The following is a 22,506-nucleotide window of genomic DNA, read 5'->3' on the forward strand; positions in this document are numbered from 1 at the left end:
GCACTGGCAGGAGAGCTGAGTTCTTCTGGACTATGGGTAATTTACTCTGTTGTTTCAAAAAAAGCCAACACTTCTCAGCTCCTAGAGTAGATATGTTTCATACACAGCATTTTGTGGTGAAGTGCTGGTTGAGATTTGGGTGCTACTCATAGGAATGATTGGACACCTGTCTGCATATCCAAAGAGCAGAACATGACTTACATGAATGTTATGTGGGGGATTAGCAGCTTTCAGAAGAATTACTCTTACCTGACTGTTGTTTTGCAAAAGAAATAGGTTTATGTTAAGTACTCACACAGGTGTAGAGCTGTTGATATAAAAAGAGAGGATTAGCTTTGTTTTGCTGGGTTTTACACAAGCATTGTATTTAAATCTTTGTTGCAGAGACAACTATTGATTTTCACCGTGTGCTTGCTTGGTAGGGAGCTTTTGGATTTCAGATTTTGCAACCAGCAGCAACACACTGAATAGGTTCTCCTTGTCTGACAGTAGTGTGACTCTCTGCACTCATTTCCTTTCCTGGAAAACAGGAAAAACAGGTGCCCTGCGTGGAGGGTCCCTCTGCTTCTGCCTGGTGTGGGAATAAAAAACCTGTCCAAAAGGGCAGGTTTGCACCTCTGCTGAGCAGGGGGTTCGTCCCACACTGCACAGCCAACATGGGCTGGACTTTGTGTGATGTACAGCCTCGTGCAGCACCACACACACAACCCATCGTGTCCAGAAAAGTGGCTTTGTTTTGTGGCCAGAGAGGGAAAAGGGTGAATGCTGGAAAATTGGGATAACAACACTCATAGAGTGTTTAGAGGGTGTCCTTTGCAGATAAACTCAAGAATGTTTGTGGAGCATTCCGACTCCAGGTCAATACATTATTAAAACAAAACAAAACACTCATCAGGAAATGAACAATTTTATATTTAATGCTGGCTTTGGATGCTATGCAGCAAATAAAGACACTGAGCAATTTGTGTAATAGGAATTGTAAATAGATTTCCCTGTGCTGAGCCCCACAGAACTTTTGCACTAAATCTGGCACTTCCAATCTTTTAAATGGCTGACTTTGTGTCCATAAGCTTTTAAGGATTTGTTTACAGTGTAATAGATGTTTAAAACTAATGATCCAGTGAAATTAGCCTGGTAGAGTAGAGGAAAAAAAGGTGGTTGGGATTAATGTGTGTGCTGTTTGTGAAAGATTTGGGATATATGGTAATTTACTTATAAATGCATGTATTATAAGATGACCAAAATTATTCAGCCTTCAATAAGAGTTAGAACAAGAGAGTAGCCTAAAGCCTTAAGTAAAAGTCTGGTTAAGTCTTTTACAATATTTTATTTTCTAGCATCTAAAACGCCTGAGCCTTTATGATGCCTGTTTTCTTTTTAATGTGTGGTCTGGGACAAGACTGGAAGGGAAAGTCATGCTGTCTGTGAAGCTGAGAATGGCTACTTAGCATCCAAATATGTAATTAGGGAGCTTTTCATGCCTTTTTAATAAGTTGTAGTCATTAGTAAATTGCCAGTCTTATACCCCTCAAATGATTCAGAGTCTTTAAACTTGACTGGACTGGCCCAATTCCATTTAGAGCAGATGCTTTTTTGTCTAATTTTATTCTTTGCCTTTTGTTAGGGGCTTCAGCTGCAAGGAGAAAAAAAAAATGCTAGTTGCTAATAAAAGGCAGGACAGTGAAAACACAACTCCTCTTCTCTGCCAAAAGCAGACACAGAGATCTCCCTCCTCTGCCTTTCTCCCAAGTGGGGAGTGAGGGCTCTGGTCCTGTGTCACCCACACACACTCCTGCCAGGAAAACAGGGCTAAATCAGGGATCCTGCCTAAATTCTTCTAAAATTGTGTTTGGTGTTTACCTACACAGACCCTGAGGAAAATAAATGCAAATTAACTAGAGGTATGAAAGTGGATTAAGATGCATTAAAGCTAAACTGCATGAACTCATAGAGATGCTGTTTCTCAAAATTACCAAGACTTTAATCTCATCGGGACTAATTGACCTCTAGTGTAAATCCAGGGAAACAAAATGAAAATGTGTTGGCTGTGAGTTAGAGTGCTTATAAATCACTAATCACTTTTAAGTTCATTTCTTAATTAAAAAACTAGTTGATTAATTGCAGGGTTATTACAAATGGACTTTAAAATTAGGTTGGTCACATCACATTCATCACATTTGGCTGGCATTTTAGGTTTTAAACTGGGATGTTTCTAAGGAATAATCCATTTAACCAGAAAGTCACCAGGTAGATGACTTTCTCTTTCAAGCTCTACAAACGTGAAAATACTCCCAGTGTTTTAAAAACCCTGGGTAGACCCTTTTGAGCCCTTTGAGTTGATTTTATTTTAGCTTCTGGTCTACAGTAAGGCTGAGGAATCAGTTTTTCCTTTACTGATTTCTGAACCATACATGCTGAAAATCCAGCAAGCTGTGCAGCTGTGTACGAGCTCGCCCTTCAGGGACCCTTACAAGCAGATAAAATACTGCCTCAGCACAAAATCCCACCCTCACCTTAAGGTATCTGCAAGAAGTGATTCACTCATCTTTCTGTCTCCTTTTATTTTTTTCTTCTCTGTATTCATATATATGTTTGCACTGAGAAAGTTGACAGTACTTTAAATTAATGGGCTACCAAGACCTTTAGTCATCCTCTCAGGATGTTCCGGATGGATGAACGGAAGTAATATTCTCACTGTACCATTTTTTTAATTTATTCCAGCTTTTTTTTTTTTTTCCCCCTGGCTCATTCCGAAAGTGTAAATAAATCACAGGCTATTTTATCTGGGAGATGAGGGAAATAATTAGCTATCATTCTGAAGACAATTGCAACAGCCATCTTAAAAAAAAAACGCTCTGAAACCACAAAAGTCTATGAATTTATAATAAAACATAGGCCAAAGAAATGCCATGAAGAAAGAGTTCCATGGGGCACTAATTCAGCTAATAATGCACATAGGCATTTTGCAGTGTCAAAGACATGAATTATCACTGTATTCCTGTCCAGAGAGCCCAGCTGTGCTATCCAAGGGATGGGTATGATCTCATACATTATCTAGAGCTGCCAGAGATGTGGTTAAACTGGAGGCTGCCACACAGGCAGAATTGAGAAAATAAACTTTTCTGATGCTTGGAACTTGTGCCCAAAACACAGCTATCCTCTTAGGACCTGCAGGATCTTCTCCTTTTCCCTTCACAAAAGCTGTTTTTAAGGGACCTAACCTGATAACCGTGGGTTTATCCAAAGAAGCTCTAGAGAGTCTGGCTGTCAGAGGCAGGTGGGCAGGTCCAAGTGATATGGCTTAGCATGGTCCTTGATTTTAGGGAGAATTTTACCCAGAACCTGAGATGGGTGTCCCAGCACTGGATGTTACAAGTCCCAAAATACTCGTGCAGCCTTTGCAATAATGCAGAAATCATTTGAGCAGTTGGGATCCCTGGAGCTGTGTTGCTTCCTGCAGTAACCCCCGTGGTTCTTCACGTGCTGTCTCTCTCCTGGGTCTGCCTGGAGCCACTCTCCACAGCGCTGCAGCCCCATCTGCATTGCTGTGGTGAGCCTTCAGTGCACACACTTCCCATCAGGCAACCTTTTGTGGTCCTGCTGCAACCCTAAACCAGACAGCTGACATGAATCCCAACTGTCCAGCACAGCCTGAGGCCCTCCCAGTCGGGCAGATTAACTGCTATAGATTGCTCATTGTTTTTAGTCTTCCACCCTGTCTACACCCCATCCGGGCATGCAGCTTTCCAGAAGGGCAAAGGAAAAAGAGAAGAATTAAAAATTCCCTTTCACGCTACTGGAGCCTAAAAATCGTGGAGTGCCACTATTTCTACCCTTTCTGGGGACCACCAGTTACTTTTTCAGCTTGCAAGGTGTATGACCCATGGTAATTTCAGGAATGACCTACAGTAAGGCCCAAGCACTTTTCTTTGTCCTGCATCCAGCCCAGTTCCTGTCACATTAAATAATTCAGGTGGCTATAGTTGTTTGACCCCCATTGAGTTCATCTGAGAAGTTTTCTGAAGATACTGTCCCCAGTGTGCTGCCACTTGGGTAGCTGGATCATGCCTTTTCACTTTTTTTTTTAATTTTTGCTTTTTAACTCTCATAGCATGAACATTATTTTGCATCTAGATCACCTTTGAAAACAATATTTTGGTCGCTGTCACTGATTTCTCTGTACAGACCTCACTAGAGAGGGGCAGAGGCTCCTCCAATGAAGATGACACTTCCATGAAAGGAAATAGATGTAAATAGATATAAAACTATGATGACTTTCTTAGCTTATTGCTTGTCTTCTCTTGAAAGGGAGAAAACTCAACAAAGTGCCAGAATCCTAAAATCACATAATTAGGAGATACTAACTTTTTTTCTCTATTTCTCAAAGGATGATAAGGGGCAGCTCAGAAAGCCTCATAAAGAAAACAGTCTTCAAAAATTGTATTAAACCTCCTTGAACCAGAGCAGGTAAATTGTGTGCTTATACAAAGATGACTTTGTATTTTCAGATCCCAGGAAAATGTGGAGGCCATATGACAGAACAGGCATTACAAACATGAGATTGTTGGAGAGCCAGCCTCCAAAGCAGAATTAAGGATGGTGTGTAGAGCAGTAGTCTATAAATCCTGGATGCCTGACTGCTCTAGTTGTCTCATTTTCCTGGCACTGTGCTATTATTACACATTTAATGATAGCTGCTTGTAAGCTGCTTACCAATCATACCCACACACACCTGCTCAGACATTCCTGACAGCTCCCAATGTATTATTGACAGAAGCAAAATGGATCTTTTCCTGTTGGACACATGTTTTCCTCTTGGCTCTGATCTTCTGCAACAAAGAAAAGGGGCAGAAATGGTGTTTCAGCTAGAGCCAAGTGAAGTGAATTGAAGCTGGAGACAGAAATTGCCATTTCCTAAAATCTGGAAGCTTCCAATCAACACAAAAAAATTTGTCTTCTAGTTAGTCTTTATGGTTTTTGCTTTGCCTTTGAAATGGACAATTTGGGAAAAGCTGGCATTTTCAAGGAAAGGTTTTGAAGGGCTCAGGAGCATGAGGTGGGATCAGATCCCACAGACCACTTTTCAGTCTGCCTTGACTCACCTCTGTCTTTGTCTGTGTCCCAGCAGTTGCAAATGGGTTTAGTTCTTGTGACCCAGTGATGTGCACTGGTCAAAAAGTGAGTGCAATAGTGACTCAGGTACTGAAAACACAAGATAAATTTTAGACACTGTTTTTCTATCTCCTGAGCAGAAGGACCCTGCTTCCTTCCATAAAGAAGCTAAGGAGGAAAGGTTAACAACTTCAGACTTTCAAAAATCAGACTTTTCCTTGCACTTCTTAGAAGCTGCAGGGCTGACTTTGGGCTCCTCATTCTGATCTTTAGGGGCTTTTTCCCCTAATATTAATCAGTGAAATCTTTTTGTGAATCTCGAATTTCAGTGCATCTTTGGTGCCTTGTACTGCCTTTGAAATAAAAAAAAATGATTAATGTATACAGTTCATCCCTAACTTGCAGAATATTAAATCTTGGCCTCTCACACCTCTCCTCAGTGAGATTTCTCACCCTCAGAAGACCCATCCATGCCAGTCTCAGTGCCTTTCCTTCAGCCTCCTTTGGATATCATCTTGGCCATTATAAAATGAAAGGAAATGCATGGAAAGGTGATGTTTTTATAACCTAACCTGAGAGAAGCTTGAGCAAAGCTGCTTTTCTGTCATGTCATCTGTCATCTGGCACATATTTGCCCATGAAATTCCTGTCCAGGTGCACGACAGTAGAACTGTTACTGTGTGTGTGACACTTCGGGCAATATTGTTTTGTTTGTCTTGAGATGATTTCAAATACAATGGGCAATTGGGAGAGGGAGATGCAGGGATTGCACCCCTGGGCTGGAGAGCAGGGCTCTGCCACTTTGGCAGTTTACAGTAATTCAGTGGTGTTGGGACGGTAAGAAAGCAATTTGGTGAAAGTGAGGTAAAGCAGCCAATACAGAGCAAGATAAAACTGCAGTTAATTCAACCATCAGGAAACTGACCACTGAAAAATGTTCCTGATATGTCATTTTGAGTCAGTCCAGGTTGTGATTTTACTCAATCCACTCCTTGTTTAAGTTTCAGTGCTAAAAAGACCATTTGTCAGAGTGTCACTCAAACAAACTATGCAACAGATACAAAGCACCCACAGTACATTGCTGTGGTGGAGCAGGACACAGAGGCCCTTGCCAGCAAAGTTTTTCTTATACTGTTTGTATTTCATCAACCTTTCCAAAAGATAAAGACGTGATGTTGGTGGGAAACAAAATCCAGTAGTCCAATGGTGTTTATCAACTGCTTAGAGCCAGAATTGTATGAGAAGTCAAACTGAAAGTGAGTAAAGACAATAAACAGAATGATAGATGTACTGGCACCTATTTGCATGTTATTTCAAGTCGTTGACAGGCTGGGATATGGCCTGTGCATACACAAATGTGCTTTTGCCCTCCTGTTTTTGCCAGGCATTCTCTCTGCAAGCAGCGGTGTAACTCTGGCGCCTACATTCAACAACAAAAAGAGCAGCTCATGAGAATGCTGTACCAGAATCCTGCACACAGGCCTTCCTGCTTTCCCTAATCATCACCAAATAGGGAATACTGATTGAAAAATTTCCAGTAGATTTAGTCATTAAGCAAATGGTCCTGTTTTAGACAAGACGTTGAATAGCACTACAACAAACTCTGCCTTGAAAACACATCTTCAAGACCAAGTTCTGAGGGGTTTCCCATTTTACAGGTATTCACTGCCACCACTAAAACTATAGCATAAACATTCACCACTGTAAAGTGTTTCAAAACATGATTCATAACTTCCATGAAAAAAGTGATGGTTTTGGAAGACAAGGCAGTGTATCAAAAGTGTAACATGACAGATTCCCCTCTATTTCTCCACCAGCTAAAGATTGAACTGACAGAGAAATAACCCTCTGTTACTGCAATTGGATATTTGATGTTCTGAGAAGAGAGAAAAATTGTGTTATGATGTCAGGTAATTTATCAGCAGAGAGGAGGAGGACAGCTAAAATCTGGGCTGTAAGTCTGTCAACTTTCTGGAATTTAAATCAAGTAACTCTGGGGCTATTACAGGTAATATGGTTATTAGTAGAAAGGCTCCCTTAAACTGTAGACCAAGAGTGGAATTTTCCCATTGCTCCATAAGCACACTCAAATCATGAGGTTCCTGCCAATTTGTATCCTCCTTGCTCAGGAGGAGAAGCTGCTCTGATGACAAATGAAGAAGGCTCCTTTTTCACTCTCTTAAGGCTGCACACTGTCTTACACACACTGCTGCAGAGCGGCTCAGCCATGGGTTTTGTATTTAAATTTCCCCTTTTTCATGTTTTTCTAGTTTTGCATCTGCTGACTGCATCAAGGAGGGCATCAGGGAAGGGTTGGTTTGGGGTTGTTTTTTCAAAGCACAGAATGGAACCCAACTAAACGAAGCCATCTCAAAGATGGATGCTGTTTGAAATGTGAAATCAGCCCAGTAGATTCCTAATAAAGTGACCAATTTAGGATGATCTGAGTGAGAGCTGCTGAAGGAATTCAAAACCACTAGCCAAGATTCCTTCTAAAATCCCAGCTCTGGCATCAGCCATACAGTAGAAAGTGTGTTGTTATCATGGGATTGATTTTGCTTAATTTTTGATGTCTAAACATTCAGGAGAACTCTCTCTTACGGCATCATGACACAGATGGGGGACTAGACAGAATGAACTGCTCTGTGGGAATTCTGTGGGAGCCATGGAAGTGCCCTGAGCTCACTGCTGACATGAGGCAGGTGGCTTCAATACTTACTTTGGGTTAGGAACCTCGCTTCACATGACATTTTCAGAGCTGAATCCTCCTCCTTGAGGTGCAACTGAGCTGCTGTTGTAGTGAATGACAGCTGGAGATGTCTGTGAAATTTAGGGCAAGTCTACACTGAAATCTTTTAATGGTAGATTAATATTCTTTAGAGACATGACAGTATTTACCCTGGCAAGAGTCCTAAAGTAAACAAAAATTGCCCGGCCTAAAAAGTGGGGGTTTGTCATTGCTTTTTTTCTGTTTTACTCAGGAAATGGGTGTAGGTTGTTTGGACTCCCCTTCCAAATAAATGTCTCTTCAGGACAGGAGAATGGCACTGTCATTGGTGTAGTGGGAAGCCCAGGAGCAAGCTCAGAGCAGAGGTTTTGACAAATTTGCAAAGGCAGCCTTCACCTGATGTATATAAAATGGCATAAAAATGTCACCACCCTCACTCACAAGCACAAAAAAACACCCAAAATCATTTTAGCCTGCACCCAGAAGTTTGAAAAGTGGATGTGGCCAATCTGCACTAGTGCACCTTTCAGAGACTAAGTCTTGGTTTTAGTCTCAGTATCTCCTTCTTCCTTCTGTGCACAAAGGTGCTACACTTCACAGAGGGGCTGCAGTGACTTGGTTTTTGTTGTTTACTAAATGTTTTCAAGATTTAATGCAGTGTGTGAGAAAGACCTGACACAGGCATGGCTTGGGTCTGCTAGCTGGGTTTGTCTGTGTTCTTCTGTGGAGGGCAAATACACTTTGATATCAGAAATCACTTGTTATGAAATACTATATTTTATTTTATTTTATTTTATTTTATTTTATTTTATTTTATTTTATTTTATTTTATTATTGTATTGTATTGTTTTGTATTTTATAAAATGGTTCTAGAGTAATGTGGAAAGCACGACCCCTCCGTGTTCTCTGCTTCTCCTTAGTCCTGACACATCAAAGCAGCAGCCACAGGGAGACATCTGTCACTAGTTAATGTCATGGTTGTGGAGGTAGAACCTCCTCTTCTGTTTGGGCCAATGTGGGCAGCCCTTTGATGGATGTGTTCAGCCTTCATCCAGTTTGATCACCCTGTGCAGCCCCTTGTTCAGATCTGCGTGTGAACAAGAATGTCCTGACCTGAGATCCTTTTTAATACAGCAGGGATCCATGATAGAAACCATCAAAGGAAACCTTTGATCTTTTGACTATCTCTTAGTCATCTGCTGCACAATGCAAATAATAATGAAAACAAAGCTAAGGAGCAGAGCAGCTACATTAAAGAATCAGGCTTGTTGCCGGCAACGAAGCTAATCACTGAGGTTTTATCCTAGCCTCAGACTCAAAGAGAAAGAGGGGGGAGGGAAGAGAAAAAAGGGGAAGGGAAAAAAAAAAGCTGTGCTCAGCAGTGAAACTCTTTACTAAACTGAAATATTCCAGGAACACTGGTTATTTTATGTCAGAGGAGTTAATGAGAGACACAAACATTACAGTAGAATTTAATAAATAATCCTTATTCTAGTGGTCTTTCCTTGGTCTAACTTGCACAGAAATATGTATCAATGTATATCATAATAGAAGTATCACTCAGTTAATCAAGCTAAATGAGTGCTACTGAAGTCTTAACTGCCTTTGCTCTTTTTTGCCCTCTCCTTCTCCCCCCTCCACTCACCCTACCCAACAGACCCCGGGGATGGAAAGCATCTTGATTCAGAAAGTGACCATATCATTCTGGAAAAACAGTATCTCAAAAATGAGAATCTCTTTGCTGTAATCTCATTTGGTTTTGTAGCATTTTCTGAGACCTCCTAAAACCTCAAACAGATGCGTGTGAGAGTTGGGGACTGAAGAAATTCGTGTGTGTCCACACACGTGTGTGTGTTTTTCTTCTTGCTTGTGATTTTGGGAACATTCTGAGGGATTCTTTCAAGCTCTAATGCCAGGCATGTCTGTTTATAGACTTCCTTTCTCTTATTTTCCTCTTGCACATAATTATTTAGGTGAAATTTTGATTTGAAAAAAAATGCCTTGATGTTTTAAATCATTTATCAAGTGAACAGACAAAGAGAAACACCAGCAGTTTTCCCCTTCTGTGTGTGTTATTGGTATCTCTGACCTCTGCTCGAGATGTCAAACTCTCTCAGAGGCTGAAAATATTCTACAATTTCTGCATCTCCTCTGCAGGGCCAAAATGGGTCACTCTTCTGCCCAGGTGACTGAACTGGCCCAGCGGGCCAAAGAAATAAGTTACAGCTGTCAAGCAAAAATATCTCCATCACTTTGGTGACAATTAACTCAGATATTTGGTCCCTTGTAAGAAAGGAGATTTCATGGGCAAAGAGGCCAGATTAATTCAGAATATCGAGTTCAGTGGGCAGATATTATGAGTTAAAGTCACAACCTTCATTTCAGGTATTCTGAGCTGGAGAGTTCCAAGGATAAACTGTGATCTGGGGCCACAACCACATTTAAGGTTGACATGAAGAAACTTTCAAAGGAGGCCAAAGGTGGAGTGGAGCCAACAGGTTTGCATCAGGGAAAGAAACCATTTTTTGGGAGGTGAAATTGCTGCAGGCCATTGCAAGAAGGGAAAACTTCTGAATAGAAATTTAAGAACAACCTCTGAGAATAGAGATAGGAAATGATGCAGCAGGTTAGGCCAGGAGAAGAGCAGAGCAGCAGCAAACAGCCTCAAATAAACAGGAAAACAGGCTGACCAAAAAGCTTGCCTGGATTTTTCATAAGTTTCTCTCTCCATCTTAACAAACCAAACGTCCTCCGCAAAAACCCTGCTCCACAGGAAAACATGGGATCACCCCTGATGTGGTCTGACAAGTGTTGCCTGGTTTCTGTAGAGAAACTCCTAGGCCAGGCTGTGAGCCCGGGGAGTTGTTTCCTCACTGGAGTTTCACATCAGGCAGCAGTGGTTCCCAAACTGACCTCCCAGAAGGACTCCTGGGCTCTGAGCAAATGTGAGCACCCTGCAGCCAGAGGGAGGACTCCTGGAGAACGGGAGCTGGGGAGGAGAAGGAAGAAGTAGGAGAAAAAATCTGTGAAAAATATCCAGGGCTCTGTCAACGCTCAGAAAGTGGAGAATCAGAGAGGAAGGCAAACAGAGCTGTTAGAAAAAGGAGCTCTCTTGGATTTATCAGACCTTTCCTGACACTCTGAAGATGACAAGGGAGGGACATTACCTATGATTTTCTGCTAAGATATTCAGCATAGCACAAATAACAGACATGTGGACACTCAGGAGAACTATTTGGCCACTGTTGCTCCACATTAGCATCAAAACACACCAGCCCTTTCACCTGCTGGTTTTTCCCAGACTAGTCCTGGGGCAGGGTTAGAAACTACCATGAAAAAATAGCCTCGGTAGATGCAATTTCTGACAGGAGAGTTCTTTAAATTAGAAGTTAATTTTAAGTTTCCTTTCTTGGAGGGTACGAGGGAGATTTTAGGTGACAGAGAAATAACTCTTGGATTTGCTGGATTTGTTGGTGCAACTGCGTTAGAAGAGACAGAGCAAGTTTACTTTAGAGCTGGATGGACCTGGGCAGACACTCAAAGTGGAGGTGCTTGGAATTTTTAGGGTGGCACATCTACAAAAGCCAGAGCAGCTCAGAGGGGTTGACAACACCATCATTTTTCTTAACTGTAGCTGAATTGGGAGACCTTCAAAAGACTTATTGTTGTACCAGTGCTGAACCCTCAGACTGTATCCAGTGGGCTTTAGGTTGGTTTTAATTTCATATAGGATTGCCTTCCTGATTTTGTTTTCCTGTCTTTTTTTAGCACTGGAGTTTTTCAGTCATTATTGGCAAGGGAGTGGAAATTTTACTTAAATATGTCATTGGGAGTATTTGAAAGGAAAAAAATAAATATATTTTAGAAGTCCTGCTTGAATAACAAAGGATTTTCCTTTTCTTTTTTTTTATTAACATCCATGAGCTTTTTGTTGTCTCTTGTTCCTTTCTTTCTGGAGTTAGACTAAGAGATTTTTTTTGTGTTTACTCTTACTAGCTTTTGTGCCATTTTAATTTCTGTGTGTATTTTTAGCAAACCACCATCTGCACAATTAATGGAAAATCCCATTTTACAGAGGTTTTTAAAATTATTGTTTCAATTGTGTTACAACACAAAGATAGCCCCTGTCCCAGAGAGCTTTCCAGTGCGAGACTTAAACAAAATGAGCTTCTAACTAAACAGACCCTGAATCCTTCACAAAAAATAAAACATTGCCTGTCAGGAATAATATATTGAACTCTTTAATATGAAAAATTGCAAATCTTCAACTGACCACATATCCTGCAGGAGTAATTATGTCATTTCAGAAGAAAATAAAACAGCCATGTTTTGTCAAATATAAGGCATTTCACACACTATCAATTTTACAGATATAAATACCTAGGGGCATACACAAACCCTGTGATCACCAATGGCAAATTGCCAAGTGAGGACAGATTCATTAAACATTAGAAGTATCAGGCACCCGCCCAAACCCATAAATTAAAATTTTAAGCCTTGAATGTTATGCCACTGCATACAAGTTAAATATGTTTGGAGACATTTTTATGCAGCCTAATTAGAACTGGATGGAAATCCCAGTTAAAGTATGATGTAGCTCTTCCTCAGCGTAGTTTTCTTGGCTAAATCCAGCCTTAAAAGAGTCGTATTCCTTTCTGCAACTTGCTGCAGAAAAGAAGCTGGTGGTAAATGGGGTCCAGAGGACATTGGGAAACTGCTGGGGCTGGATGGTTAAACCAGCCTGGTTTGTTTAGGTGGGACTGCCTGTAAACCTTTGTGATCTGCAGGCAGAAAGAGTGAATCCTTAATTAATATTCTCGAAAGCAGTGACTACACTGCTTTGAAACCAGCAGCTGTCATGAGATGAAAATGTCAGCTGGCTTCTGCAGCTCCTGTTTGAGCAGCCAAACTCTCTGATTCCAGTTTTTAAGAGCAATGTGCATCTCAGCAACCAGATGCAATTAAAGCTGGAGTTTAAACAGCACGGCAAGCCTGAGCTCTCCTCTCCTCATCTTGTCACCAGGCTACACCCACCCACAGCAGTGGCCAGGGCAGACCTTTGTGCCCTGGACATGGCAAAGAGAACAGCCTGAGACAGGAGCTGCTGAATTTGCCATCCAAGCAAAGATTGTGCACTTTGATCGGTCATGGTGGAGACACTGGGGAGCTGGAGATGAAAAGCCATAAGGGGCTCTTGCTCTCTTGCAGAGGGAGATATTTTGTTTCCCCTCAGCTGAGCTGGTACTTGGCACTCCCTCCAGTTTGAGATTTCTTACTCATCCTCAGCTGGCACTTTGCTGGGTAGCACTGCACAAGGAGCTTGCAGAGGGTGGCTCTCAGTTGGGGTCTTTTTCTCCCTTTAATGGGGAAATTGGTGTAACTGTCAAAGATTCCCTGTTGTTGTATCAAATCACTCCTTAGCTTTAAAACTACAGCAATATACACATTTTTCTTTCTCTTTTTCAAGAAAATTTGGTCCAATGATCTCAGTGCACTGAACTTCAGGCATTGAAAAAAAAAATGGTCTCTATAATTTTGAAATGTTAAGGTTGAAATATTTAGAAACAGAAGGTAGAATATTCTTCATAATATTTTTTTCCACAAGAAGGCTTCATCTTGTTTATAGCTGAGAGGTAACTATGCAGTTATGGAAACCAGAGCACAGTCAGTGATGGGGATAAAGGCAGACAAACAGATCTGTCATGCTTCAGTTGTGGAGAGCTGCTTCCCTGCTCCCCAAATCCCAGCCATTCCCAGAGGAAGGTTCCTAGTCCAGACCAGAGCTGATGGAGGAGCTGAATTCAGTGCTAGTACAGGTGGGAAGCAGGACAACAGCGTGACCAAGAGTGACCACTGGCAGCTTTTGCACCAGTGCTGGGACTAAACCCAGGGGCCTCCCTCACCTTTTTTTCCCTTTTCCTGATAATCTTGAACTTAACAGAGCAACTGTCAGGTAGCAATAATTTTTTAGAAGTTACAAATGGTCTGAGCAATCCAGTGATGAGTGAAGTGCTCTTTTGGTCAAGTCACAGAAGGGAATGACAGTTATAAATTAATGAAATTGCAGCAATTACGGTTTTTATCCTGATTCTCTTTTCAGAGATAGTGATGAAAGGCTCTGGAGGTAGAGGACACGGGATGAATAATTGATTGTAAAGCATATTCAGAAGTAGGAAACAGCAACAAAAAATCTCCACTGACTGTGGCAAAGATCCTGCAGGGAATGCTGATTGTGGATCATTTCTGTGAAGGACTGGATATTAGTGCCTTTCATGGTAAATTAAGGTTGCGTTACTTGGCATTAGGTCTGTTTGAAGTTCAAACAAAAGATAAAGGTCCCTTCAAAAATAATACAAGATAACTTTTTTCATGTTTTGTTTTGTTGGGTTTTTTTATCAAATTAATAATGCTCATGTACTCCCCATTTGCCCTGCAGCAGATTCATGAGTGTGTTTATGCATAAATGAGAGATACAGGCTCTCTGAATTTATCACAAAAATTAAAAAGGGATGGCGGTCTTTTATTCCATCTGCATTTCACTTAATCAGCTCCTCTTGTCAGAAATGCTGCTTAGGGAATCAGTGGTTCTTGTTTGTCCTTTGCAAACCAGAGACACACAAACTTTTTTGTAAATGACCTGCTGGCTCAGGCTATATGTGAGATAAGTGAAAGAAAGTAAGGTTACCTAAAAACATTTAGCATAGATTAGCTAGGTTTAACAGAAAAGCTTTGCCTTAAGATAAGTCAGGAGCTTTAATTTTCCTCATTGAGCTGTTCTAAAGGAAAAAATATTAGTGAGTCATGGAGGGAAGGAGGGAAGGAAGGAGGGAAGGAAGGAGGGAAGGAAGGAAGGAAGGAGGGAAGGAAGGAAGGAAGGAAGGAAGGAAGGAAGGAAGGAAGGAAGGAAGGAAGGAAGGAAGGAAGGAAGGAAAAGGATGACTGGCAGGCTGGACACTGTCACAGCAGATTTGTGGAGTTAATTTACCTATTTTTTCAGGCATGTATTTTAATAAGATGTAATGAGCTGCTGAAAAGAGGACTGGTTTGTTTCTTCAGCTGATGGCAGTAAGATGAAAAGAAGAGGCTTTTTAGAATGACATTTACTTGCACTTTAAAAGTTAATAGTGCTCCTATGAATCTGTGCTGGCAGCACCTGGAAGAAGCAGGTGGAAATTCCACTGAGATAAATGGCAAACCAGGGAAAGAACAAAATAATAAAGTCTTATTTTCAAGATCTGGATACAGCATCAGTCCTTCTGGCAAAATGTTTTTCAAAAGCAGTAGAAGTCCTGTCTGCAAGGAAAGGTAAAAAAATACTTTGAGGAAAGTCTGGGACTAGTAAAATCATCCTCTTTATTTCTCCTAGCATTCATAAATCTTTAAATCAGGGGGCAGGTGATGTGCTTGGTATAGCAGTTTGGAGTACTGGAGGAAGCAAGAGGAGAATAGAGGGTATGATCAAAGGTTTTAGAGAAATGGCCTACAAAGAAAAGTGACTCATCTCTGGTAATTTAGTCTGAAAAAGGGAGACTGAAGGAGGAGCATGATCCCACAAGTACATAAAAGACAGTTAAAGGGAGGGAAGGGATGCCCCATGCTCCATTTGCATGGTAGATAAGATAAACTGGAGCCAGAAATATGCAGCTAAAAGTACCCTTCACTTTCTAAAGGCAGAGAAAAGTGAAGACCTGAATTAGATTACCTGGTGAGCTGTAGAGACCTTTAAGGATAGGCTTGGAAAGCATGTACCAGGAAGGACAGGGATGCAGGAGACCTGCTTTGGGCAAAGGATCAGCTGGGTGACCTGCCATGGGTTATGTTCTCTGATTCCCAGCCCACTGGGACACAGCAAAGATCCCTCCAGCCCCACAAAGGCTGGTAGAGATGTACCTGACAGGAGGAGGTGTGTCACCAGGCAGGCTCTGGCTTCTCTGAGCTGGTAGGAACTAGACAAGAGTCAGCCTAAAATGAAAAAAAAAAAAAAAAAAAAAAAAAAAGAGGGTGAAAGTAGAAAAATTCAGCTGACTGTCTGTAGGGTGAGGTGCCAGATCTAGATGTTGGGCAAAGCTTTGCTCTGTCTGTTTCAGACTGCCTTATCTTTATCTTTCAGTTTGCTCTCCCTGCCTCTTTTATCCCTTAGGATGAAGTAATTTTGACTGTTTTTGTGAACAAATAAAGATCTGTGTCTTGTGGTTTTCGTAACGAATCGCTTTGTGGTATGCCTTTGTCTGCGCATCACAAATTCCAGTAGATAAGAAAACTGAATAAATATTCCATGTAAAACAAAATACCACAGAAAAGAGCTAATTAGCTGGATTGATATAAGTTTTTCTGTGACCTGTGAAAGTATGTTAGTCATAATGCTGTTCTTTATAACCACCATGCAGGCTCATTCAGACATGCTGGCAAGCTAGGAAAGGGCAATGTGAACAGCAAGGAGCACTCAAGGCATTACTAAAAGAAATTACTAAAAGGAAATTCAGAAGAAAGATATTTGTCTTAAAGCAGTCCCTGTCTAACTGGGTTCTCCCAAAAGCTGCTGACAGCACTATAACCAGGGTGGGTGAGTAGCCTCCCAGAGTTATGAAACTGGAGTGGTGTGATTTGCTCTGCAGAGGGTGGAGTAAGAATGAGGGCAAGGCTTGAGGTGTAGTTTTCAAATGGTGCACTTGAGGTCATGGACTGACTGGCTCCAGTCAGATTATTGCCCTTCTGTCTGCAGACAAGCCTCTTAATGGTACACCCCGCCTTTAGAAAGTGCACAGAGCAAAAACAGGGCATCCACAGCGTGATGGAGAAGATTCAACCACCCCCCTTACCAGAGAGGACCCAGCAGTTTGGTCTCAGAATGTAATTCTTGACTGAAGTCATAAAAATGAGGATTTTTCTGGAAGTGAAAGGGGAAGAGTGGTAATGTGTTTTCAGAGCAGAGAAGAGGGGTGTGTAAAGGTTCCCAGCAGAACATCTCTCTGCATGCCTGCCCATTTGTATATTTTCCCCTTCATTTAGCAACCAGCAAAGTCAGGCTGTGCGCAACATTTCCATCCTGGAAACCTCCTTTTAGCGCCAGGCAATCTGCCCTCCTGGAGCTCCTTTTTTCCTCCTCCTGGGAAGGGAGCCGGCAGAGCAGTGGGCAGGGACAAACCGCATTCCCGTGGAAGGCGTGGTGGCTTTGCCTCTCTGTGGCACCCACTGTCACCAGCCTCTCCTGGAGAAATGTTCCTTAGAGAAACAACAGTGTCCCACATTTGAAAGGAAGCAAAACAAGCCCTCATCTTTACTATCTCAAACAACGAGATCCCAGTAATGTGATTGCTCCTGTCCATTTTTTACAAAAGTGTTTCTCTGGCTCTGGCAGAGTTGACCCACTTTCTCCTCTACAGTTTGATAGATTCCCTAAGTGCAGTGGGCTAATTGCAACCACAAGACTCCTTCAGCCTTCTCCACTGCTGCATCATATCCCCAGCTTCTCATTTCTACAAAACCCATTATTTTACTGAGCATTTTAAAGTAGTTTAAGTAAATTGGTGATGTCTTGAGGTTGTAATGGATTGGAAATCCTGCATTTGTTGTCAGAGTGACTGATGGGGAAGCATCATGTGCCAATAGTAAATGTGGTTTCTGGATATCGTCTGCTTTGAAACGCTTGCACGTGCATGTATACAAATGCACACAGAAGAAAACTCTTCAGAACTTTCAGACTGGTGCTTCCCCTCTTTAATTCAGTAAAACCTGGATCATAGCCCGAAGCTGCTCTTCTGGAAATGCTACTGGAATCACCTCAAATTTGGAATTCAGAGTTTCTAGGGACACAGAGTTAATGTTGGTAAGAAATTTCAGAGCAATTCAGGCTCTGATTTTTAAATCCATCTTACATCTCCGGGCAGTTGACTTTTACTAAACTTTTTCAGGAAAGACACACCTTAGGGCTCTTGGCAAATCCTGGCTGAGAGAGCAAGTGCAGTAACCTGCAGAAGGCTTTAAACTGTGCCTTGGCCCTGTCACATGTTTGGTTCCTGCTTGAATTTCCTCCATCCCTGTATTGCTATAATTTCACCCTGCCTTTCGAGCACGTGCAAAGAAAATCCAAAAAAACAAACCCAAACCTTAAACCACGGCATTGCTCCAAGAAAAGCAGTGATTAGGCTTTGAGGGGCAGTAGGTTCCAGAGGGCAGCATTTTGTTTTGAGTTTAATTTGATACTCACTTTCACCAGCACTCAGAGTTTCCCCCAAGACATGCCTTCAGGGGAAACACTAGTCAGCATTTCCCTGATTCAGGGAAGGGCTTAGCTTAATGCACAGAACAGTTTTCCACTCACCACTGGCTCTGGATAGTGTCATATTTGAGAAGACACCTCACATCATTCCATGTCCATTAAAGAGCGTTATTCAGATGAAAGTGAAGCCCAAAAAGCACCTAATTAATAACAGTAATTAACTAATTATTACAAATTAATACCGAATGATGCAATAAATAGATTTAATTACAGTCACGGTTAAATACAATGTCAGCACCTTTATGTGGAACATGGCCAGCCCACAAGAGTTTTGAAATCACAAATTCCACAATTTTCACACTGGTTACTTCAGGTGCCTTTTTGGGGGTAACCCAAGCTCCAGAGGAAGTAGTGCAGAGCACTTTTTTTGCAGAACAAGGATGCCCTGGACTTTTTAAGCCAGGTACAAGTACTGTATCCTGAATTTCCCATTACAAAATGAGGGGTCACCAGTTCATCTCTGGGAATCCCAGCCTACTGGACTGTGAGTGCCTGTCGTTGGTTGTTTTAAACAGATATAGACATGTTAAGAATTGTCTTTTTAAATCTGTAGGACACATCCATCCCATTTTAAGCAGCTGCAAAGTTGCAAAGAATGATTGCCTGTGTTTGGTAGGTTAAAAACTCTGCCTGTGGTTAATTCATGCCTCAGAGCTGAAAGCTTTAAAAGTGCTGGGTGGATCATTGTGGTTTTTCAAAATTAAGGTGTTTCATTCCCCATAGTTTCTCCTTCTTTGTGTGTCATCATTTTCAAAGCTTTTATGGCAGGCTTAAATTTAGAGTCCTTGTGGCTTTGTTGGGGCACCACCTTTACCCTATGTGATCACAATTTCATGCTTCCTGCCTCAAAAGGACAGTGCCAAGATGGGTGGGGAACTTCTCAGTGAGGTAACCAAGGATGGGCAAAATAGCATCACATATGATTTATTTTCCACTTTCAGGACAAGTACATCAGCAGGAAGTGTGCTTAGCTAGGTCACTTCATTCAGAAAGAATGGGCTGGAGTTAAGGGAAGACAGATGGGTTTCATGGTCCCAGGGCTGGGGGGAAGTCAGGGATACATGGAGGTGTTAGTATAGTTGGGGTGGGGAGGAGAGAGAGAGAGAGAGAGAGATAAAATACTGATTATTTCCTAGGAACTTTAATTGCTCTGTCTGACCTGTAATCATACTTACAGGCCACCAACATTTCCCAACCCCGATGTCTACAGTCAGCTTTCTAATTTTACATCAAGGTTGCTAAAGGAAGAAGGCATGAGCTTTTAATAAATCAGCAGGAACTTCTGCCTGATCAGCCCTTCAGGAAAGCAAACCATTCCAGGCAGACAGATCTGATTATTTACTTTAGGAATCCAGCTTTCTGAAGAAGAGTCTCTGGCTTGCCTGAAGACAGTTTGTCAGTGCACAGAGCACATTTCTATGAGGACCTAGCCCTGAAAAGCAGTTTCCTAGCAAATGATTAAGGAGACAACTGTTCTGTGAAGATGCAAACCACTTTTGGACTGCAATGATCCTAGGACTTCTTTCACAGCATTGAACAGTTTCTTCTTAAACTGCAAAATACTCTTTTTCCCGTGGTTGTGTGCTTCCTTAAATGTTGTATTTCACAGAGTGAGAGTCTCAATAGTACCTGTAAGAAGACTTTTTTCTTTGGGTTTCTTTGGAGTATCATCTCTTCCTGTACTTCCAGCCTGAGAAATGCCAGGATTTTCTAGCATGATCAGTATTGAGTTTGCTTGCACAGCTTCTGCAAGAGCAGGATTGGCACTGTGAAGCCCTTTAACTGCTAAGGGGGAATGTAGAATTCTCCTCTAAATTGATCTCTCTTTAAATATCCATTTGTTGTGGGGTTTTGGGATTTGTTTTGGCTGGGGGGCTTTGTTGTTTGTTTGTTTTGTTTTTACAGGATTTCCAGAATAAGCAAACTAAAAATGTCATCGGAAAGGGTCTGTGTCCTAAAATGGTCCCTTACACTGTTTTAACACTAGTGGTTTTGCAGTTGTTAGGTAGGACAGGAGAGTCACATCTCCCTTTTAAAGGAATAGATGGGATATGTTTTACAGTGCTCTGAGAGATCAAAGCCTGAAAAGGGATTTGTATTATTGCTGCTTTTGTAAAGCAAAGCTCTGCCTTCATCAGTCATGCAAAAAAATGGGAGGAAAGGAGGTTTTCACACATCAGGTTCTGTCCACAGTACAAATTAACTAAATGAATAACAGAAGGAAGAAACACAGTATTTTCTTTCTAGATGCAATTACCTTGTTGACTTGAGTTCAGTTTAGGGAAGCACATTATTAATAAAACCTTGCCATGAATATCAAGCAGGTGCCCTAATCTGATACAAATGCAGCCTGGAGAGAGAGGCTGCACTGAAGTGATTCAGTGGTAAATAAGGTAAGAGAATAAAATATACAGCAGGTACAAGGCAAGCCCAATGACTCAGGCTTAGAGATCCCGCATATAAAATTCTAACCTCATTATTGATAAAAACTTATTATTCTCCTCTCTGGACCTCTCTCTTGGCTTTCTCTTGTGTTCTGGCAAATCCCTTTTTATTGGACTCTTTGGCCCCTGCCAAAGGGGTCTCCTCAAACTCAGAGGTGAAAAAACCCCCAGCCTGTAAACCTTTTCAATATTCACTTTTAGGTTGAGAGGAAGCCAATGTTTAATAAAAACTGCTTCTGGATGATGCTTATTTCTCTTGAGAGCTCCACATATATCAGCCCATCTAATAAAAATATCATGAAAACCTACTATCAAATGGCAAATGAAGTTCAAGCTATGTAGAAATAAATTTATAATTCCAGTATCAAGCTTTTAAAAGCAGTCAGGTGTTTTGGACACATTTGTTTTTAGTGGTTCTGCTCAAGACTTTCCTATATGAACCTAATTTTCAGCACCTGCCAGTCATCCCTTCCCCACTGACAGAAAATGACCAAACACAATACAGATCTCTTTTTAAAATTAAGTACACAGGTGGCTAAACTACTTTGAGAGCACTGGCCATAATTTCCAGCATTTTATTTTATTGATTTCTGCTCTTTACCTGTCTCCTTAGACTGCGAGACTTTAAATAAAATATCACATTGTCCTTTTTGCTTTATCCAGTTCCCTGCTCAATGTTAATTAATAAACAAAGCATGCAGACAAAGGAATTAATTCCACTTAAAACATGCAGAATATTTGAGACTCAAAATACTTTTTATGGGGCTGTGTAGGAGTGTGTTTTACAAGGCATGTGGGTCAGCTGCAAAATAAGAAAACAAGGGCCATATTTAGATTAATTGTGTGGCTTTAATCCATGCTCCTTTCATTAAAGGTCCTGCCCTCCCCAGCCATCTCTCACATGAGGAAGAGACAGGACAACCTGGACAATTACAGAATAGCAAAATCCAAAGGGAGTTTGGGAGACAGAGGGAAGAATAAACAGAAATATTGTCAGGTTCTGCCAAGAAAGCACCTGGAACAAATGTATCTCTCTGTTATTGTACACTAAATGAGTTCGCCTGAAGAATTGCCTGCAATTTAGTGGTGGCATTTCCTGAGGAACAGGTTTGAAGTGAACTTAATCATGACCAAGTAATACCTTGCTAATTTTGAAAAGGCAGATAATTATTGGACATTTCCATGGGCTGATGAAGGAGTGTGGGTTTGGAGGGGCTTGAGGTCTCTTTTAGTGTAAAAAAGAGTGAGGGAAGGCTTGTGAGCCAAATGTTTCTTCTCAGATTACAGATGTTTCTTCTCAGATTACAGCAACCTGCATGGTGTCCCTGTCCAGAATGGGGCTGGGCTGTCCCAGCACTGGGTGATGCCTCTGATTTACAGCATGACCATGCCAATTCTTTGTACAGCAGTGTTCCAGCTGTCTCAGGCAGGCTCAGGCCCACTCTGCCACGCTGAGTTTCTGCAGCAGTGACCATGAGAGGGGTTCAAAGTGTTCTCTGTGCTAAGAGAAAACCCTTGTGGAAAACACTTGAGCTCTGCTATCCCAGCATAGTCCAGCACCTGAGGCTTTTGCCAGCCTGGATTGCAGGTACCGTGCAGAAGTCTCAGTTGGGTGCTACAATAAATGGCAGAGACATTGAAAGGAGCACCAAATCAGGGTAACTACTGCACCTCAAAGTCCATGCTTCAGAGCAGTTTGTTGTTTACATGTTACAGCCTGAAAGGAGGAACCACACAAACAAGCAGGGAAAAAAATCAACAGAACATCTCTAAGCAAGGCAGTGTGGTTTTCTTTGCTCTCTGCATCACTGCCCCTCCAAAGTGTCTCTGAAGAGAAGGACATTCCAGCTGCTCACTGCTGATGTTCATATACAGAGCTGCCATTCCAGTTTTGGAAACCAATAAATTGGTCTGCATTTTTATATGATCTCTGCTTATCTCTT

The 22,506-nt window shown here is 41.6% G+C and overlaps 1 protein-coding gene across 4 annotated transcripts in view; it reads left to right on the forward strand.

Moving 5' to 3' along the window:
* Positions 1–22,506, forward strand: part of LOC119708305 (potassium voltage-gated channel subfamily KQT member 1-like) — a 417,378-nt gene that overhangs the window by 297,493 nt on the left and 97,379 nt on the right. The gene's annotated exons all lie outside the window — the stretch shown is intronic.

The sequence above is a fragment of the Motacilla alba genome, chromosome 1A (genome assembly GCF_015832195.1).
Source record: "Motacilla alba alba isolate MOTALB_02 chromosome 1A, Motacilla_alba_V1.0_pri, whole genome shotgun sequence".
NCBI lineage: Eukaryota > Metazoa > Chordata > Aves > Passeriformes > Motacillidae > Motacilla > Motacilla alba.